The 20,279-nt window shown below is 38.5% G+C and overlaps 1 protein-coding gene across 1 annotated transcript in view; it reads right to left on the bottom strand.

The window, feature by feature from the left end:
- Positions 1-20,279, bottom strand: part of LOC306885021 (ephrin type-A receptor 7-like) — a 134,589-nt gene that overhangs the window by 49,345 nt on the left and 64,965 nt on the right. The window lies entirely within an intron of this gene.

The raw sequence follows: 20,279 nt of genomic DNA, 5'->3' as shown, positions 1-20,279 counted from the left end.
ATCACTTCATCATTGCCTCAATGCACTGATAGGGTCATGTAAACAATTCTCTGGAAAACATACAGGTACAATGAATATGCACATGGATGCACACACAAACAATTACCCAAGTATAGGGGCCCTATTTATTTTTCCCCAAATTCCATTTTTATTTTTTCCAAAAAGCATCACACGTGCTTTTGTATGCGTGTAGCAAACGAAACAGCGCATCTGCACTATTCATTCACACAGACACACACAGATCATGCAGAATTTATATTTAAATGGTATTTTTGCTTAATATTCACAGAAACTAGTCTGTCGCGTTTTGATTTACCTGTACAGACATACTTTTGATGTATCCATCCAAAATATGGCAAATTCCATGACATTCAATGTTATACAGTAAATTCCATTTTTATGATTGGATTCCGCCCTACAAGTAGCATAGGCATACTGTGTACTTTTCCAGCGAGGCATTAGACAGACAATGGGAAAAACACCAAAATAAGTGATATGGCATCCAAATCTATGCATTCAGAAGACATACGCAGATACAAACCAAAACATAAGCAAATCTCAGTGTTATAATGAATGAAATGTGAAGCAAAGTTCACCAATCTCATGGCTTGTCAGATTAATTCCTGCAAACAGCACTAACAAAAATGACTGCAAACATTGTGGACCTGTGTTTGTACGCCACTGTTTGTTTTCACTGCTGTCTTTAAAACTTGACTTTAAACCGCAATGCACTTTGACTTTACCACTTCCAGGAGGACTGTGGCAAAACAGACAGCCAACTGAAGGCAGTTAAAGCCAAATACACTGAAGGGAATGAGATTACAACCCATATCTGCTGACATTACACAGAAATTCCCAGGGATCCTGTTATTTTTTAGTTTTTTAATTCCACAACAGACCAGCTGGCTACAAACGGATCAATTTATCTAATGTGGCATCAGCAGGGGTTGCTTCACAGAAACCAGTGAGATGATTGGCACTATAGTGCCACAAGGAACTATAATGCAGATCGAGCAAAAAGTCACGCCAGGGGTCCAGGTTGCAGAGAATCCAGCATAAAGGTAAATGCCAAATATCTACAGGGAATGTGGATCAAGCTTTCAGAATTACACTTTGGGATGTAGGAGGTATAGCATATACAAGTTTGCAATTTTTAGGACATACTCTGCCTAATTTTATGCCTCATTTTATCATCTAAAATTATGCATCATTTATAGTCTAATTGAGAACAAACAAATCATTTAAAATTTGTTCATTAAACAGGCACTTTTATCCAAAGTGACTCACAAATGAGAAAAATAGAAACAGAAGCAATTAATTCCAGAGAAAACACAGGTAAGGCGACCATGCTGAATTTCCATAAGAAAGATTAAAATATACGTGCAGAATGACTTTAATACAAAAAGAATACTTAGTAAGTGCAGTTTTTTTTTTAGACAATTTAAGGAAAGAAGGATTATAAAACGAGGAAAAACAATACTAGAAATACAATCTGAAATTACTGACTCTCACTGACAATGATCTGGTTTTGTATGAGCAATCAGATTTCACTGAGCAGTCTCTTCATAACCACCCAGCTCTTTAGAACACACATCAATAAATCATAAAGAACATAACACAGTAAACGTGAGCAATGAATTGTTTCAATGGTGCTCCGACAGGAGGTATTAATGAATATTAATAAGTCCAAAAAGACGTTTGCTTTTCTCTCCTTCTCTCCTGTCTCGACACAAATGGCCTTCATTATTTTTGGGCTATAATTCCATGCCGTCTTATTTCCAAATGTCAGGCTAGATTTGCAAGCAGCTGTCAGGGAATCAATAATTCATGTCATCATATTCAGATCACTGCCTCAATGCTGCTAATTCCAATTTATGAAAGAATCCCTTGCGAATGGAATAAATCCACATAAATGAAGGAGTTAAAGGTCTATTTTAAAGGTCCTGCCTATCACACGCTCTTCACGCTCCTGTGACAATTTAGACCATTGGGTTTAAAAGGGCTATAATAACCCGTTCAAGTTGCACAGGTAACCGACATTCGGTTTTTCTATCAAAAACTGTGCATTTTGCAACAGTGATTAGAGTGACATTGATATGGCCTCTGCATTAATCAGACTCCAAAAAGCTATTTTTTCCAAATCTCAAATGTCATAAACAATCACCCTCAGTGGTCTGGTATCAGCAGTAAAATCAAATCTGTTTGGGAACAGAAATTTATAGAGATTTAGGTCTGGGCTCTCTACTTACTGAGCCAGTAACTACTGTGGCAACCACCCAAAATACCCTACCAACATACTAAAAGATACTCAGATATCCAAATCACATGACATAACGGAGGTTTAGAGTAATAACCAGTCAAATTTTCCTCAGAAAAATCTAGTCATGGTTAACATAACAGCCATAAATCACTAAAACTGGACATAAGAGTCCCTTTAAGTGGGATTTAGAGAGTGACAAAGGAGGCGTCCTTAGGGTGTCAAGACTGGATGGATTCTTTCTCTGCATGTCCATCACATTCATTGTGATATCTTAGATCCTCTTAACACACCTCACCATTTTTCTTCACTCTTCTTTTATTTTCATTGTATTTTACTCTTATCCCCTTTCTTAGCCTCTCGCTTTCTCCCATTTTCTCCATCTTCCCCCCAAATCCCCCCTCTCACACTCTCAAATTCAATGCTGCTTATCGCTACCAACAGAACAATAGAAAAACCATGGACAAGAGTCAGAATTAGAGGATATTACACTGCTCTGCCTTAATCCTAATCAGGGCAAGAATGATACGAGCTCTGCCTCAAGGGGTTTGCATCCCAGCCTCCAACTCCCACACCACCCACTGATCAATCCTCATCAATGCAGTTCTCTTATTAAAACACAGATCTGCTACGGCCCAAGTCAATGACCACCCCCTTCGCTCACAGTCTTGGACTTTCACACCCTTCTTGTATAAAAGAGTTCTGTCAACCCTTGTTGGTTTGCACACTCACTTCATCTACTGATCTTGCACTCTGTGTTCTCCCTTCCTTCCCCAATGAACCACATTAGGTCAGCCACCTCTAGAGGCTTATGACATCATCAAAAGCGTCCAAGCAGCTAATGTTGGGGCTTTGTTTGCTTCCTGTCACCTCTGATGGATGGTTTCCATTTAGCCAAGTCCGGAGGAGATTTGTAAATGTCCAGAGCTGAGCCCGAGCCCAAGCCCAAGCCCCTGATGGAGAGGCACATGGCTGAGCAGATCCGCGAGGAGCCAGGCATCGCTACATGTGTGCACGATGCTCCTGTCACGTGAATTTGAGCATTCAGGTCATTGCGTTCACAAAGTCTACTTCAGCTCACATGTGCACGTGTGTAATTTTTCACAGAAGAGCCTGGGGAACCTTGTAACACAGGTAGGTGAGGTAGAGTTTTTGCATAGTGATATGAAGGAAAGTGCAGAAAATAAGAGAAAACTAGAAGGAAGAAAGATGGACAGAAGAAAGGAAGGAATTGTAAAAGAAGGAAGGATGGAAGGAAACAAAAAAGGGAAAAAAGAGGTCGGAGGGAAGGTACAAGGAAGAACACTGGAAAACTGAATGGAATGGAAGAAAGACAAGGAAAGAGATGCAAGGAAGGAAAAAAGAAAAGTAAAAATGAAGGAGGGAGGAGGAGAAGAAAAAGGAAGTGGACAAGTGAGAGGTAGGAGGTAAGGAACAAAGGAAGGGGGTAAAAAGGCAAGCAAGAGGAAAAAAATGGAAGGAATAAAGATGAAAAGAAGTAGTAAAGTAGGAATGAAAGCAAAGAATGATGGCAGATAGGAAGGAAAAGTCACAAAGACGTAAAGGATGATAAAAAGAGGGAAAGGAGGAAGCATAGAAGGAAAGGATGGAAGAAAGGACAGGGAAAGGGAGGGTGGGAAAATCCACTGTGCCAATGCAATATTAAATAAGTGTACTAATGAATTCACGTGTCTCCTTGAGAGTGCGAGAGAACTGTCTTGTCTGTATCACTTTTGCTCCTTGCAGACACCGGGGTAGCGTTTCACAGTGGGGAGACGGCACTTGTGAAATTGATTTCCTGTAGGTTTTTGGTGACATTACCCCTGTCCCCTCAAACCCCAATCTCAACATGCCCATATCCACGTCTGCCTGATCTGAGAAAGCAAGCTATCAGCTTTACCTCATTAGGCTGGGACAGAGGGATGAGATCGGAAAGCAGAGAGGAAAGGAGAGAGAGCCCTGTCCATTTGCATTCCAAACCCATCAGGCGGGTGTCAATGCATCTGAATGTCAAAGCAATTTCAGGTGCGGCACTCAAGAAATTGAGAGAGATGGAAAAGGGAAAAAAAAAGTGAAACCTCGTTTCTGAATCACTGAAGGGTGTCCTACTGATGAGGATGCTGGGTTTGGAGAATGAGAACGGGTAGCGAATGAGATGCAGGCAAATTTGCAACATCTCTCAGAAATATCCAAGCACGACAGGTTGGGCACATTTGCAGCCTCAAACAAACATCACTCCTTATTGTTAGCTCAGGTAATGGAGCCCTCTTTTTTTCATTTTCCCCTTTCGCTTTCAGGGCGTGAGGCTCAGCTTGAACATTAAGTGATGAAGCAAAGTTGAAAATAAGTCATTCCTCAAAGTTTTGCAGTTGCAAATGACTCAGCAAGCCTTTCAAACAAATTGCTGTGAAATGTACAAGCATATCCTTCTGAACAGGTTAGTCAGCAGCAAACCTGAGGCTGGTCACATTTCCATGATCAATGGTGCAGAGGTCAAGAACGATAACAGATAATTCTTCCGTGCCGAATAATCAAAGAGCGGGGAACGCAAGAGGGAAAATTGGGGGAGAAAAGAAAAAGGGGTAAAGAAAGGAGAGGAAATGAAAGCAAGGAAGGAATGAAATGAGAGGGATCGATATGGGCCAAGCCAAAATGCATGGACAAATGCACATTTATGAGAAAATCCACTGACCTCAACCCAAAACTATCAGGGTCTTCAGAATTTCTATAAACTTCCAGGCAAGTGTTTTTGGGCAGTTTGGAGCTAAACTCTGCAGGACATTGCCCTTCCAGCAGGACTGGACCTGCTAGACCAGGTCAAGATACATGGAGTAAAGTAACGTTTATAAAAAAAAAAAAAAAATCAGTGACCTTAAGGAAGGAAGGGATTAAGGGGAGGTATTGACCATGCCAAGATATACGAAAAAAGCATATGAAAAGATCCAATGACCCTAACCCAAAAATGTAGCGCCTCTGACCTTAGTGCCTAAGAGTTGTTAATACAATTGGCCACGGAAATGACAGGGTGGTCCATCTTTGGAAATTGAAAGGAAGTAAAATGGTTGGGTAGACATGGATCTATATATGACAGGATCGATGGCAAGGGTAGGGGGACACTAGTACTGTAGGTCTGTAAGGTATTTAAAGGTCATCGTGACCCTCGTTGAGAAATGAGGGGCTCAGCTAAAGATAAATGGATGTACAGGGCAGGAAGGCCATGAAGGGTAATTAACAGTCACCCTGAAGGATCTTGACAGGGATCCTAGGAAAAAAGCATGCCTCAGCATGCATACACGCTCATAAAGCGACAGAAAGAACACACATAATGTCAAACAAAGTTAAATTTGTATCACACTTGCACGGATGCACACGCTCACTAGTTCTGCAGACAAACAAAAATGTGTGACCCTCCAGAAGCGCCCGGGCAACAATTAACTTAGGTTGTCAGTCTACGGTTTGAATAAAAAATGAGGCAGAAACACAATCAAGGCCACAATTAAGCTGTGAAGGTAAAAGGCTTGTGACCTTGTTGTGTAATTAACAGCTTCTTCTTTCATTAGTTGTTCTTTTTTTGAGGGTCCCATTTTAATTAAGATACAGGATGCTGTCAGGAGAAGTTGAAAGGGAAGTCAAGACATTGCTAAAAATGGGGAAAATTAGAATTAGAGCTTGAGTTGCAGCGGAGATGAGGAACAGGGGGAGTGAGCGAGAACGAGAGAAGAGCAGGCAAACAGAGACAGAGATTAAGATTAGAGGAACACAAAGAACGGAACAAGCATTTACACTGCAGGACATACTGTAATGTAGAAAAGTGAAATGCCTGTCATCAGAGGATCTCGATCTGGATACTTCACTGGGTTATCAAATGCATTTATCATCTCACTTAAAGTGCTCTTCTCCTACCCCAGTGCACCTGGAGCAGCTGTAGCCCTGCACCATTCTGAAATGCTGCAGACAAATGCACACAGCAAGTTCTGAGACAGTACATTTTGTAACCACTAAATCTGGGGATACTGTGATTAAACATTCAAACAAGTGCACCCCATGTTAACCTTTGGATGAAACAGATGGACATTAAATGGCACAATGGTGCTTGATGAGTCTTTGTGATGCCTGAATGCATGAGTCAACTAAAATACATGCAAATATGATCAAACACATTTAGACCTATAGACCAAATGCTATTAGAATCATAAAGTTCAATAAACTGTCACTAAAAGTAAAATCCAGCTTTATCACCTCCATGCCCTTGAGGTTATTTAACAGTCATTAAAAATATGACAATTAAAAATATGACAATGACAAATATGTACCTTGACTTTTCAGTCATTAAGAAGGTTTAAAAATAAAAAGGTAATCATATACAAAAGTATCATTCTATAACCTAAGTAACATTTTATTAAAAAATGTGAAGAGGTTAAAATGATTTTTTATTTTTATTTGAATTTTCCAGGTGCCTTCCTCTAACAGAAATAAACTTTTAATTTTTTTTACAATTGTGTTTGCTCAAGGAAAACAAAGTCTAAATAGCTTGAAAAAAAATCAATAGAATAAGAAATTAATAATATAAATAAATAAAAATTATGTTTAAAATGAACTATGGTGACAAATACAGTGGTGTGAAAAAGTGTTGGCCCCCTTCCTGATTTTTTATTTTATTGCATGTTTGTCACACTTTAATGTTTCAGATCATCAAACAAACTTAAATATTAAAATCAAATATAACAAGTAAACACAACATGCAGTTTTTAAATGAAGGTTTTTTTTTATGAAGGGAAAACAAAATCCAAACCCACATGGCCCTGTGTGAAAAAATGGCAAAAACATGGAACAGTGGTGAACCTTCCCAGGAGAGGCCGGCTGACCAAAATTACTCCAAGAGCACAGCGACGACTCATCAAAGAGGTCACAAAAGACCCCACAACAACATCTAAAGAACTGCAGGCCTCACTTAACTCAGTTAAGGTCAGTGTTCATGACTCCACCATAAGAAAGAGACTGGGAAAAAATGGCCTGCATGACAGAGTTCCAAGACGAGAACCGCTGCTGAGCAAAAAGAACATAAAGGCTCGTCTCAGTTTTGCCAGAAAACATCTTGATGATTCCCAAGACTTTTGGGAAAATACTCTGTGGACTGACGAGACAAAAGCTGAACTTTTTGGAAGGTGTGTGTCCCATTACATCTGGCGTAAAAGTAACACAGCATTTCAGAAAAAGAACATCATACCAACAGCAAAATATGGTGGTGGTAGTGTGATGGTCTGGGGCTGTTTTGCTGCGTCAGGACTTGGAAGACTTGCTGTGATAAATGGAACCATGAATTCAGCTGTCTACCAAAAAATCCTGAAGGACAATGTCCGGCCATCTGTTCGTGACCTCAAGCTGAAGCGAACTTGGGTTCTGCAGCAGGACAATGATCCAAAACACACCAGCAAATCCACCTCTGAATGGCTGAAGAAAAACAAAATGAAGACTTTGGAGTGGCCTAGTCAAAGTCCTGACCTGAATCCTATTGAGATGCTGTGGCATGACCTTAAAAAGGCGGTTCATGCTCGAAAACCCTCCAATGTGACTGAATTACAACAATTCTGCAAAGATGAGTGGGCCAAAATTCCTCCACAGCGCTGTAACAGACTCATTGCAAGTTATCGCAAACGCTTGATTGCAGTTGTTGCTGCTAAGGGTGGCCCAACCAGTTATTAGGTTTAGGGGGCAAGCACTTTTTCACACAGGGCCATGTGGGTTTGGATTTTGTTTTCCCTTCATAATAAAAAAAATTCATTCAAAAACTGCATGTTGTATTTACTTGTGTTATCTTTGATTAATATTTAAATTTGTTTGATGATCTGAAACATTAAAGTGTGCCAAACATGCGAAAAAATAAAAAATCAGGAAGGGGGCCAACACTTTTTCACACCACTGTATGTGCCTTGACTTTTCAGTCATTAAAACGGTTTAAAAATAAAAAGGTAATCATATTAAAAAAAGTATCATTCTATAACCTAAGTAACATTTTATTAAATAATGTGAAGTGGTTAAAATATGATTTTTTTGTTATTATTTGAATTTTCCAAGTGCCTTCATCTAACAGAACTTGACATTTGCAGGGTTTTTTGTTAACCCATTTTGTTTGCTCAAGCAAAACCTTAGTGTACAGTCTAAAAAGTGAGCAAAAAAATCAAAAGAAAATAAATTAATCATATAAATAATTAATGATCGAATATTTTATGGCAGAAAAACATTCACAATGTTTTGAGAATGACACTACAATTACAGTAAGTTTCCTGAAACTTACGGGGTTATCAAATATCCATAAAAAGTATGGCAACCACCCACATTCCTGCAGGCTTTTAAAAGTTCTTAACTAAGCACTAACTGGTTATTTTTTGGTGATGTTTTACCCAAAACACTGTACTGAATACTTATGGTAATATAGAGGAACCTGGGGTTAAATGTCTTGTTCAAGAGCACAATGATGATCAAGCGACCTACATCCTTTTGTTTTCGCCTAGACCTTTAACAGCTAGGCTACACCACCCCAGCATTTATATGGATTTTTATAAAGGGAACAACACTGCTTTAACAAAAACTGTAGTCTGGAAAAAAAAATTGTAACTTCTTTTACTGTGCAGAAGTTCATTAAGGACACTGTAGGTCACTAGAGCAGTCGCCTTTAACAAGAAATGGAAGAACTTGCAACTGAACACCAGTACAGTATACAGTACACTGACTGCTCAAACTGTGCATAAAGACTTGGACAGAATGTGCTTTCGCCTATTCCATGCCAACTCTGAGGTGGTGTTGGGTGTTCACACACAGCAGATGGGTCTGGAGTATGTGTGGGTGTATCTATTGATTTCTCCTGGCCTGCGGTCTTCCAAGTGCCTCTATTCCTCCTCCCTCACTCCATCCGTCTCATTCGAGACTCGCTCCAGTCTAAGGTCTCCATTGCTCTTGGCTTAGTCTGGCATGTTATAGCTCCATTGGCTGCCAAGTGTCCTCCTTAACTTCCTCCCTGGATAATGGACTTTGCAAGAAATACTGTGTAGGATGTTTGTAATCGCAAGAGATTTGGTATGGACATTTCTAAAGGTCATCAGCTTGGCATACGGTTCTATATTTTGCCTCTTTCTCACTCCAAATTTTGAATATTTTTTACTCTCCTCCCTGTACAAGAATGCAGGCTCTATGTGCATTTCTTGCACTAATGTAGTTTTCTTGCACTCATTTCTTTCACTATTTAAACTGAACTGAGCTGGATGATGACATCACTGAATTCAGTAATGAAATGCCTTTAATTGAAAATCTTTTTTTAATCTTTTCATTTTACATTGACACACTATTTTCCTTTTTTGATATTGTGCAGTTGCTTTGACAATTTACATTGTTAAATAAAGGTGACTTGACTTAATGTTGAATATATGGGATGGGACAGGTAAGGATCAAGCTATTGCCATTCCATCCCTTAGCTAGTCTCAGCCTCAGACGTCACGCCCACGGAATGTTGGCTAAACGTCTGATGCATATGGCACACTTTTCTGGAAACACTTCAGGAATGTCGAAGTCGTCATCTGACTGGTTTAATTAAACCGGATTTCTGGGAGACGCGAGTGTCGCGTTTATTTTCAGTCAGCTGGGAAACAAAGTTTCTGTAGCGCCAAACCCCCTCACTAAAGAAGAAAGCCGTTGTGTTACAAATGTGACGACGAATGCTTATCAGAGTCAACTAAACGCTGGATTTTCAGAAGTATGTTAAATATTTAAAGTTCGCGGCACTGAATCTTTAAAATACATCCAAGAGTTTCACACACCGGTCTGTTATTGTGGCGACATTTCCACGCCCTGAAACGTGACGCTAAACGAAACGAACTATGATTGGTTGTTTGACATGTTGGTCAAACAGCCTGATGGGCGGGCCTTGGCCAATGAACGCAGCCATCTATTCCAGACCTTCAGCCGTCAGTCTGAAGGGCAGGCTACGCGAGACAATCCCTTAGCTAACAATATAGAATGGAAAGATGTTAATGAGTTGACACCAAAAAGTTGAAAACATTACAAATGCTGAATTATGTTATCCGTAACTCATTTGGATTATTATTAATATATTATTAATATATATTTTTTATTTTATTTATTTATTTTTATTTTAAGTCTACCAGGGGGTGGATTCCAAATGTGTATAGCTGCTTTTTGTTTTGTACTACTGTTCCCAGAATAAAATTCAATAAACAATAAACAAAAAATGGTGACTGAAAAAACAGTTAAAACCACTTTCACAAGTGGTTTGAAATTAGATTATAATCAGATGCACTTCTTTTATACATAAATAGTCTCAAAATTTCAAACATGTTTGATATCCTCCAACTGGATGGAGTCGGAAGCTAAAAAATCTGACTTTGTGCCCATCATACTATGCAATTTTGAAATATGTAAACTCAGACTGCAGATTGGCTTGACTTTTGGCAACTAGCATTAACATGTCCAGACTGAAAATCCGGGCAAAAATCAACAACTGAGAGATCAAATCAATTAGATTCCTTGCACAGATGATAAGCACACCAGTACACAGCCAAACATGATAACAGATTCTGTAATAATGAAAAATCTAAAAGACATAGATTTTGAATATGTATTAAAAATCTACAAAGAAAAAGTGTATTCTAATATAAATCTATTTCTCATATTCATGAAGGTATGCATGAATACTGTAATGAACAGATCCTCTATTTGATTGTATGCTCAAAGCCATACGATAAACGCTTTTGTGCTGAACTTATGGGGCCAAATGCTGTATGAAGACATTTATGAGGCATGCAGAGAACCACGTGTAAGAGAGAACCGCAAAAAAAACTATCAGAAAAAATTATTCCCTTTTTTGCCAGTCACCTTTCGCATCATTCCTTCCTTCAATCCCTCCCTCCCTCTTTTTTTTTTTTACTAAGAGTAAATGAGCGTAAGCCAGCAAGCTATATCTCACTGAGCTTCATCAGAGCTGTGAGAGCTGGTGCTGTGCCAAGTGAATCTGCACACTTCAAAAAAATCAATAGCTTGTTTTTAATGGAGAAATCCTGGAGTGCTGCACAAAGGCAAAACGCAAACAGTGGCGTGTTCAGACGTTAGCGCTGCAGTTGGAGCGGACGCTGCCTGTGGCGGCCCACAGATCAGTGAATCTGATGCTACATCCGCTGTTGAGACCTTGGTTAAGAAACGGAAGTCCCACCGATGTTAGAAAACTCTAAGTCAAACTTTAGACACCCACAGAGAGGATGCTGTTATTGAGGACAGTAATGAGGGAAATGTATTTCCTCAGTGTTTGACTGCATCAGAGTTTGTTTTTCAAAGGCATAATATCTTATGTGAATGACTCATATAAATTAAAATGATATACACTACCGTTCCAAAGTTTGGGGTTAGTAAGATTTTTAATGCTTTGAAAGAAGTCTCTCCAAGGCTCACCAAGGCAGTGTCACATGAACCTTCAAAAATCATTCTAATATGCTGATTTGCTGAAAACAGATATACTGCTTAATATTTTTGTGTAAACTATAATATTTTCATGTCACCTTTATTTATTCAAATGTAAAATGGTACTTTTTTCAAATGTTTTGATTAAAAGAAAGTTTAAAAGAAATGCATTTATTTCAAAAAAATTTTTTTAACAATGTAGAAGTCTTTACTGTCACTCCATCCTTGTGGAATAAAAGTATTAATTTCTTTAAAAAAAAATTGAATGGTAGTGCATGTATATATAATTAAATACTTTTGAATAAAAATATATTTAAACCTTTTTTGTAATTGCATTTAACAACAAATAATACTTAAATATTTATTAATAAATATATAGAATACACTATGTTTTGTATAGTTTTGTCATTTTAATTTGTAAAATTATTAATTCTCTGTGTTAAAGGTGTTAGTTTTTTGGTTTCACTCACATTCACTCTAATAAATGATTAATAAATAATTCTCTCACGAAATGAATCTCTTATCCTGTTTCATGAACCTTGGCATGCAGCCTATGGTGAATTCCTGGTAAATCGCTGAGCTACAGGAATCATTAAATAAACTATTCATGTCCACCCTCAGAAGAACAGACAGTACGCCCAGTGTGGGCTACATTGAAGTCCAGAATGACGAGTGGAGAGCGAGTTAGAGCAACAGAAAGATGGAGTGAGACAGAAAGAGAGAGTACATTGAGATAACCAGCTGAGAAAATGACATAAGCTATCCGGCAGTTATCCCTCTCATTCGCACACAGCTCTATACTCAGCAGTGAATTATTCAGAGTGAGGCCACTCAGTGTCACAGCCAAAGTGCTGAAATAGCTGCAGTTCACAGTAAGCCAGTGAACGACAGAGTGAGGGCGGGGGGTGGAGGTGGGGTTTATGGGGGCAAAAATAACCTAGGGCCACTTATGATGCACCAGTGATGCTAAATGTGCAGAGGAAATCTTGGAAATGCAAAGCTGTTGAATGAGGGACAGGACAAACAAACATTTAAGCAGTCACAATAACACACATGCTCGCTTCATGACTGTGAGGTGAAAAAGAGCAATGAATGACACAAATTATACCTGTGTAGGAAGGGTGATGAACCACCTGCCACTAGACAACAAACATAAGCAAATTCTCTGTTGTTAAAGACATGCTGTGTAAAATCTAAACTCATCCAGTTTAATTTCTCAACAAAAGGTGTCATGAAATGTGAAATCAAAATTCCCTTGATCTTTCAACAGAGGTCATTGTACTATAAAAACATCCTGTACGTTTTAGAACTCAAAACTTTCTTGTTAGCCTAAAAAAAAAAGAAGCTTATACTGAATCAGACTGCATCAGTAAGAACTTGGTCCTTTGTTCACTTCATTTTAACATGGATTTGATAACAAACAAGGCACAATTCGACAGGATTTTCAGAAAGTTTGAAACTAAAAGATGATGCTATGCTGACTATATTGGATCCGACAGTAATGTCGCACCACACAAGTGTGAGTAAGTGTTTTTACTACGTGTTCACTATTGCTTTGTCTGTTAGGTTATCTTTACAACATTTTTAGGAACTATTTGCAGCCATCTCCGCTAATGAGCTTCCCTTCAACCAGGACACACAGATTCAAAAAGCACATCAGCTCACCGGACTCCCCACCCACATGCATTCTGTGCGTCTGTAATTCAGCATGTCAGTCTCCACAGCAACCTCAGTCACCATGCCAACCCCATCAGAGAAGGTGATGGGCCTGGGGTCAGCGTGATTGCTAATGCTAACAGCACGTCAGGCTGGCTGGACTCTGGCTGTGGTCACTGCAGACACACAACCGCTAACAGCTGCTGACGTATCCCTGCCAGACAGAGGCCATTTTGTGCTTGAAAGGACACACAATAATTCTGAGATGTGTGTAACTGTTTAAAAGGTTTAGGTGTTTAGGGCTGAGTGTCGTCAACCACCTCACCACACAAAACATCAAGATGCAAAGTCAAAAGATTAGATTAGATTAGATTCAACTTTGTCACTGTGCAGAGTACAAGTACAGAGCCAATGAAATGCAGTTAGCATCTAACCAGAAGTGCAAATAACAAAGTATATAAATAAATATAAAAAGTGTATATACATTAAGTTTTATGACATATAGTGCAAGTTATGAGGTAGAGGGGGAGAGACTAGCTCAGTGCAAATGACTGTACATACAACTTAGGTTGCAAGGAAGTATAAACAGAAGGTGCATTATAAAGTGAGGTATGTAAGTAGCATATGTTTATATATGGCCAATGACCTTGACGGCATCTGGAGGTAGAAATGTGCAAGGGAACGTGCAAAATATCAGAAATGTGCAAAATAACAGAGGAAACAATAAGAACATTGCGAGTGAGGAGTGCAGACAGGTTATTGAACAGTGCAGGTTTTTTTTTGTTTTTTTTAACCATTAGGTGGTCCATCTTGGATGTAGTGTTCAGCTCCTGAGATTGCAGTTCAGTAGGCTGACAGCTGAGGGAAAGAAACTGTTTCTGAGTCTGCTGGTGCGACAGCGAAGACTCCTATAACGTCTCCCAGATGGGAGAGGAGTGAACAGTCTGTGACTGGGGTGAGAGGAGTCTTTGATGATACTTCTCACTCTCCTTAGGCAGCGTTTGTGGTAAATGTCTTTGATGGAGTGTAGCACGACACCAGTGGTGTATTGGGCAGTTTTCACCACCCGCTGGAGGGCTTTCTGGTTTGAAACAGTGCAGTTGCCATACCACACTGTGATGCAGTTTGTGAGAATGCTTTCAATAGTGCAACGGTAAAAGTTCAGCTAGATAGCTAGCTAGATTGATAGATGGATAGCTGGATGGAACGATAGACGGAACGATAGATAGACAGAACGATAGACAGATAGACTCTACAAAAATAAAGTAGTGCCACAGAAATGATGTGATTTCTTCAAAACATAATTTATAACTCCAAATATAGCTATATTTAATGAAATATAATGCTCTAAAATATCATGTCACAGTGATGAAATATACATAGAAAATTTACTGCAATATATCAATAACAATGTATGACTCAAAAGTTACAAAATCAGTAACAAAAAATAATAAATAAAAATAATAAAAAATGTATTTAAATGTATATAATGTTAAAATATTGTATTTTAACTTTCATTAACTATAAATATTTAATTTAAAAACATATATAAAACAGACATGGATTACATTAATAAGTGTGTACTGATAAGACATATTGTGTCCTGAACATTGTTAAAAGTCCTTGATCAGTGTTTGGGATTCTGGGAAATAAGCAAGCTAACACTTTTATTACAGCAAGACAGGATCATCCCAAGGTGACACATCTTAATAAAAATCATCCCAGACCCCCCGCTCAATTCCCAGAAAGACATTCTATCATTGTCATATTGAACGCTGCTAAGGAGATTGTCTACACACACACACACACACACACACACACACGATTAAAGCTCTGACAGTTCATTAGGGAGTCTGCGACACCATCTAGAGATGAGGGAACGACACATGGGCCAGAATACAGCGGCTCTGGATCACTTAATACTGATGGGGCTCACACATACAGTGCCTATCAACACACCCTTTATTGCCACTGTAGCAATCCGCATAACTTCTGTTGCCTCAGTACGGGTCAAACCAGGGCTTGACCTACCCCTGACCTGTGGCACAATCAATAAATCAGCCACTCCAGCTTAACATGATCGCCTAAGTCCAACAGGAACCAGATAAAAACAGTGTCTTTATAGACTTACACAATACCAGGGACAGATGAGAATGTTAAGAACAGATGAAACCTTGAGATCTTACAGATTATTAGTGGTGCTTGCCAAGTCACAAACAAGTATTAAATGCTTCATTGTTTGTGCTACAGACAAAAAAGAAAGAAAAACTACTCAAAACCTTTAACATTTTGCCATAAAAACACTTAAAGCAACATTCAACTACACAGCATCACTTATATTTTGTTCAGAAAAAGAAAAAAATCTAGTAATTAATGTGCATACTACTAAAATGCATGTTAAAGTCGTCTTGTATAATATATTTTTCTAAGCAAAACATTTATAATCAAGGCCCTCTAATACTACTGCAACAAGGCAGATTGTAATTCAAAGAGGCCATCTGCACAATTCAATGCCCCACTTCTAACACAAGTGCAATCTCCTGATTGTACGAGAGCATGTTATACAATACACAGAAGGACTTTCATTTACAGTATTGTGTGGGCAAAACAGCAAACAGGAAACACAAATCATCATCATCTTTTATTGGCAGAACAAATTCATTGTGGCTGTTTAATTTAATGAGCCATTAGTATGTGATTAATTTGATTTGATGCATTTATTTGCCGGCTGTGTTTTTGTAATTTGTTATTTTTTTCTGCTTGTTTGAAGTAACTGTTTATGCATGCCCGTCAGGACTAAACAAGTTTAGATTTGTAGCCGTGATGTTTAATTGGATTTGAGAGGGAAAATGAGGGCTGTGGTGTAAATTGGAGAGTGGGTGACTGAGTGTCATAAATAACATAAGACAAACAGATCTTCTCCTGGATGATGACCGGTCAATCTACAATAAAACACAATATAGCAATAGTTATGATCCAAAACACCATTCTGCTTAGCAACACCATACAGTCACTCAAAACTGGCTTTTTTTAAATAATTTGTCATATAAATATGAAATATACTGTGTAAGGATTAGCCCTTATTTTAATTTAGCTTTTCGGGAATCTATTCTTAAGATTCGATATTGATATGATATCAATCAAAACATATCATTTCTAAGGTTTTAACGACTCGTCCAGCGAATCGTTAAATTCAGTATATCTTTAACAATTATGTTTATCTTATTCGTGGTCAACGATACAAACCAAATAGTACTTTATCAAAATTCATGAGCATAGGTAACGCGATCTTTGGCATATAGTTTAAGCCTTGAAAATCACATAGCACCAGACACAAGATTTCTTAATAAACAAATCTTGTGTCAGAGAAAATGCATGAAGTGACCAGGTGTAAACAGGCCCTTTCAGGTCTCTCTCACTGCGTTCAGCAGACTGTGTGCGGCAGAGACGAGGACTGTTTGAAACTCTTTTCCAGTAAAACTTTGATGCGCATCGTCTTATGTAAGTTTAATACGTGAACATAAAAGATGTGAGCGCAAAACAATCGGGAAAAAAAGTCCTTTCATGCAAATTATATATAGTCGCCAGTGGCGACCTCAGCAAAAACTTCACTCGCAAATTAATATTTTTGGTCGCAAATGCGACCATTTTAGTCACAGTTTGGAGCCCTGTATATATATATATATATATATATATATATATATATATATATATATATATATATATATATATATACATACATACATATATACACACACACTCACCTAAAGGATTATTAGGAACACCTGTTCAATTTCTCATTAATGCAATTATCTAATCAACCAATCACATGGCAGTTGCTTCAATGCATTTAGGGGTGTGGTCCTGGTCAAGACAATCTCCTGAACGCCAAACTGAATGTCAGAATGGGAAAGAAAGGTGATTTAAGCAATTTTGAGCGTGGCATGGTTGTTGGTGCCAGACGGGCCGGTCTGAGTATTTCACAATCTGCTCAGTTACTGGGATTTTCACGCACAACCATTTCTAGGGTTTACAAAGAATGGTGTGAAAAGGGAAAAACATCCAGTATGCGGCAGTCCTGTGGGCGAAAATGTCTTGTTGATGCTAGAGGTCAGAGGAGAATGGGCCGACTGATTCAAGCTGATAGAAGAGCAACTTTGACTGAAATAACCACTCGTTACAACCGAGGTATGCAGCAAAGCATTTGTGAAGCTACAACACGCACAACCTTGAGGCAGATGGGCTACAACAGCATAAGACCCCACCGGGTACCACTCATCTCCACTACAAATAGGAAAAAGAGGCTACAATTTGCACGAGCTCACCAAAATTGGACGGTTGAAGACTGGAAAAATGTTGCCTGGTCTGATGAGTCTCGATTTCTGTTGAGACATTCAGATGGTAGAGTCAGAATTTGGCGTAAACAGAATAAGAACATGGATCCATCATGCCTTGTTACCACTGTGCAGGCTGGTGGTGGTGGTGTAATGGTGTGGGGGATGTTTTCTTGGCACACTTTAGGCCCCTTAGTGCCAATTGGGCATCGTTTAAATGCCACGGCCTACCTGAGCATTGTTTCTGACCATGTCCATCCCTTTATGACCACCATGTACCCATCCTCTGATGGCTACTTCCAGCAGGATAATGCACCATGTCACAAAGCTTGAATCATTTCAAATTGGTTTCTTGAACATGACAATGAGTTCACTGTACTAAAATGGCCCCCACAGTCACCAGATCTCAACCCAATAGAGCATCTTTGGGATGTGGTGGAACGGGAGCTTCGTGCCCTGGATGTGCATCCCACAAATCTCCATCAACTGCAAGATGCTATCCTATCAATATGGGCCAACATTTCTAAAGAATGCTTTCAGCATTGAAATCGATGATCTTGTTGAATCAATGCCACGTAGAATTAAGGCAGTTCTGAAGGCGAAAGGGGGTCAAACACCGTATTAGTATGGTGTTCCTAATAATCCTTTAGGTGAGTGTGTGTATATTATATTATAATATATATATATATATATATATATATATATATATATATATATATATATATATATATATATATATATATATATATATATATATATATATATTTATATATTATTTCTATTCATTTATGTTTTAAGTTATAGATATTTATTGATTCTATTAATTTATGCAATTAATATTTATTGATTATAAATAGGCTACTATAAATACTATTATCTTTTATATAAATTAAAATCATGATTAATATTTATATTAATTCATTATTTTTTTAGATTCGTTTAATTAATTTAGTTATATACACACACGATTAATCGAGATTAATAGCATCCAAAATAGTTTTTGTTTACATAATATATGCGTGTATACTGTGTATATTTATTATGTATATATAAATAAAAACATGCATGTATATATTTAAGAAAATATGTTATGTTTATATATTAAATATATTTAGATATATATACTATAAAATATAAGAATATAAATATATAAATGTATACATGTAAATATTTTCAAAATATAAACGGTGTATTTATATATACACATAAATATACACAGCACACATACATTACATAAACAAAAACTTTTATTTTGGATGCGATTGAATTGTTCTGAATTAAAAAAATATATATATATATAAAAAAAATATAAATCACCAATCAAGTTAACTGAATTAATTTGATTCGCTGTTGTCTTTTAGCACCAAGTGCCAATGCAACAATGATCACACCAGTTCTGTTTGTGCTTTGCCACCTAATTAAATGTTCACCAATGCTCCCCATGATGCCTCATAAATACAAACACACAATGCTTGACCTTTTCTCTCCCCCACAAAGCGTCCTGGTGTGTTACAAACACACATACACACAAACCAACAAGGACAATGAGCCTTTACATGCCGAGGATAACACCCGATGGTCAATAAACAACAAGGGGCATTTATTCATCCATCCATCCTGTCTTTTATTTACACCTGGTGTCCATTGAGTGATACCATTGGCCAGAGGAGGAGTGTCGGCCGCCGGTAATTGGAAAGCCGGCCAATTAGATTGATCCTGCAGATGGAAACAAACAAAGGTTTCCAAGCTACAGCTGCCAGGGTCAGAGGCAGCCAGAGGTAGTCAGTCCCAATGCATCGTCATCCTCTTGGCCAAGTACCAACACATATATGCCTCCCCATACATCTGCATTGGTCAATCCATAAGTGAAGTGCAGACGTGCAGGTGAAGTGGCAGTATAAATGCGTTTAGAGAGCGCCAGTGAATCTTTCAGCGGGGCACAACGCCCAAGCGGTGCCTCCCACCGTTGGGACTCCTCTCTTGGCATATGGAGCGGAGCCAATGGCGGGAGCCTACATGATTTACAACAGAGCTGAGCTGTAAAGCAGTGCTATCTAGAGAGAAGAACGCAGACGTTACAGCAAAACGTGTGTGTTTGAACTCAGGACATTAGGAGGAGCATAACTTGACTCTCCCAATATCAATTTGTGTCCTCCCAATTTGGTATACATTGATTTTAGGGTTGAACGCTTACACTCACAGTGTCCTCCCTCCAGAGAAGCAGAGCAGGAGAGGCGCCTGCGCTCCATCGGAGGAATTCGACAGCTAATTGTGTTTGATTGCACATGGAAAGAAATCAATAGCTTTCAGACATCAGCACAACACACTATGTCCCATATTACCCTCAACTTCTTATCAATAGCTGTGCCTTTTATGGGCCGCAGGGGCAAATTCGAGCGCATTCGGACCTACTGACAGCCAACTGGAGGTCATTTAACAGCTGACGAAGAGAAAGAGAGCAACAGAGAATGAGATAAAGAACAAGATGGCGAGAATGAAAGGTTTTGTGCTCCAAGGTTAATGAAACTCCACTGCTTTGAACTCTAACTAATGTCAAAACTGTTCTG

This window comes from Barbus barbus (genome assembly GCF_936440315.1).
Source record: "Barbus barbus genome assembly, chromosome: 19".
Taxonomy (NCBI): domain Eukaryota; kingdom Metazoa; phylum Chordata; class Actinopteri; order Cypriniformes; family Cyprinidae; genus Barbus; species Barbus barbus.
This window is presented reverse-complemented; position numbering and strand designations above follow the sequence as displayed.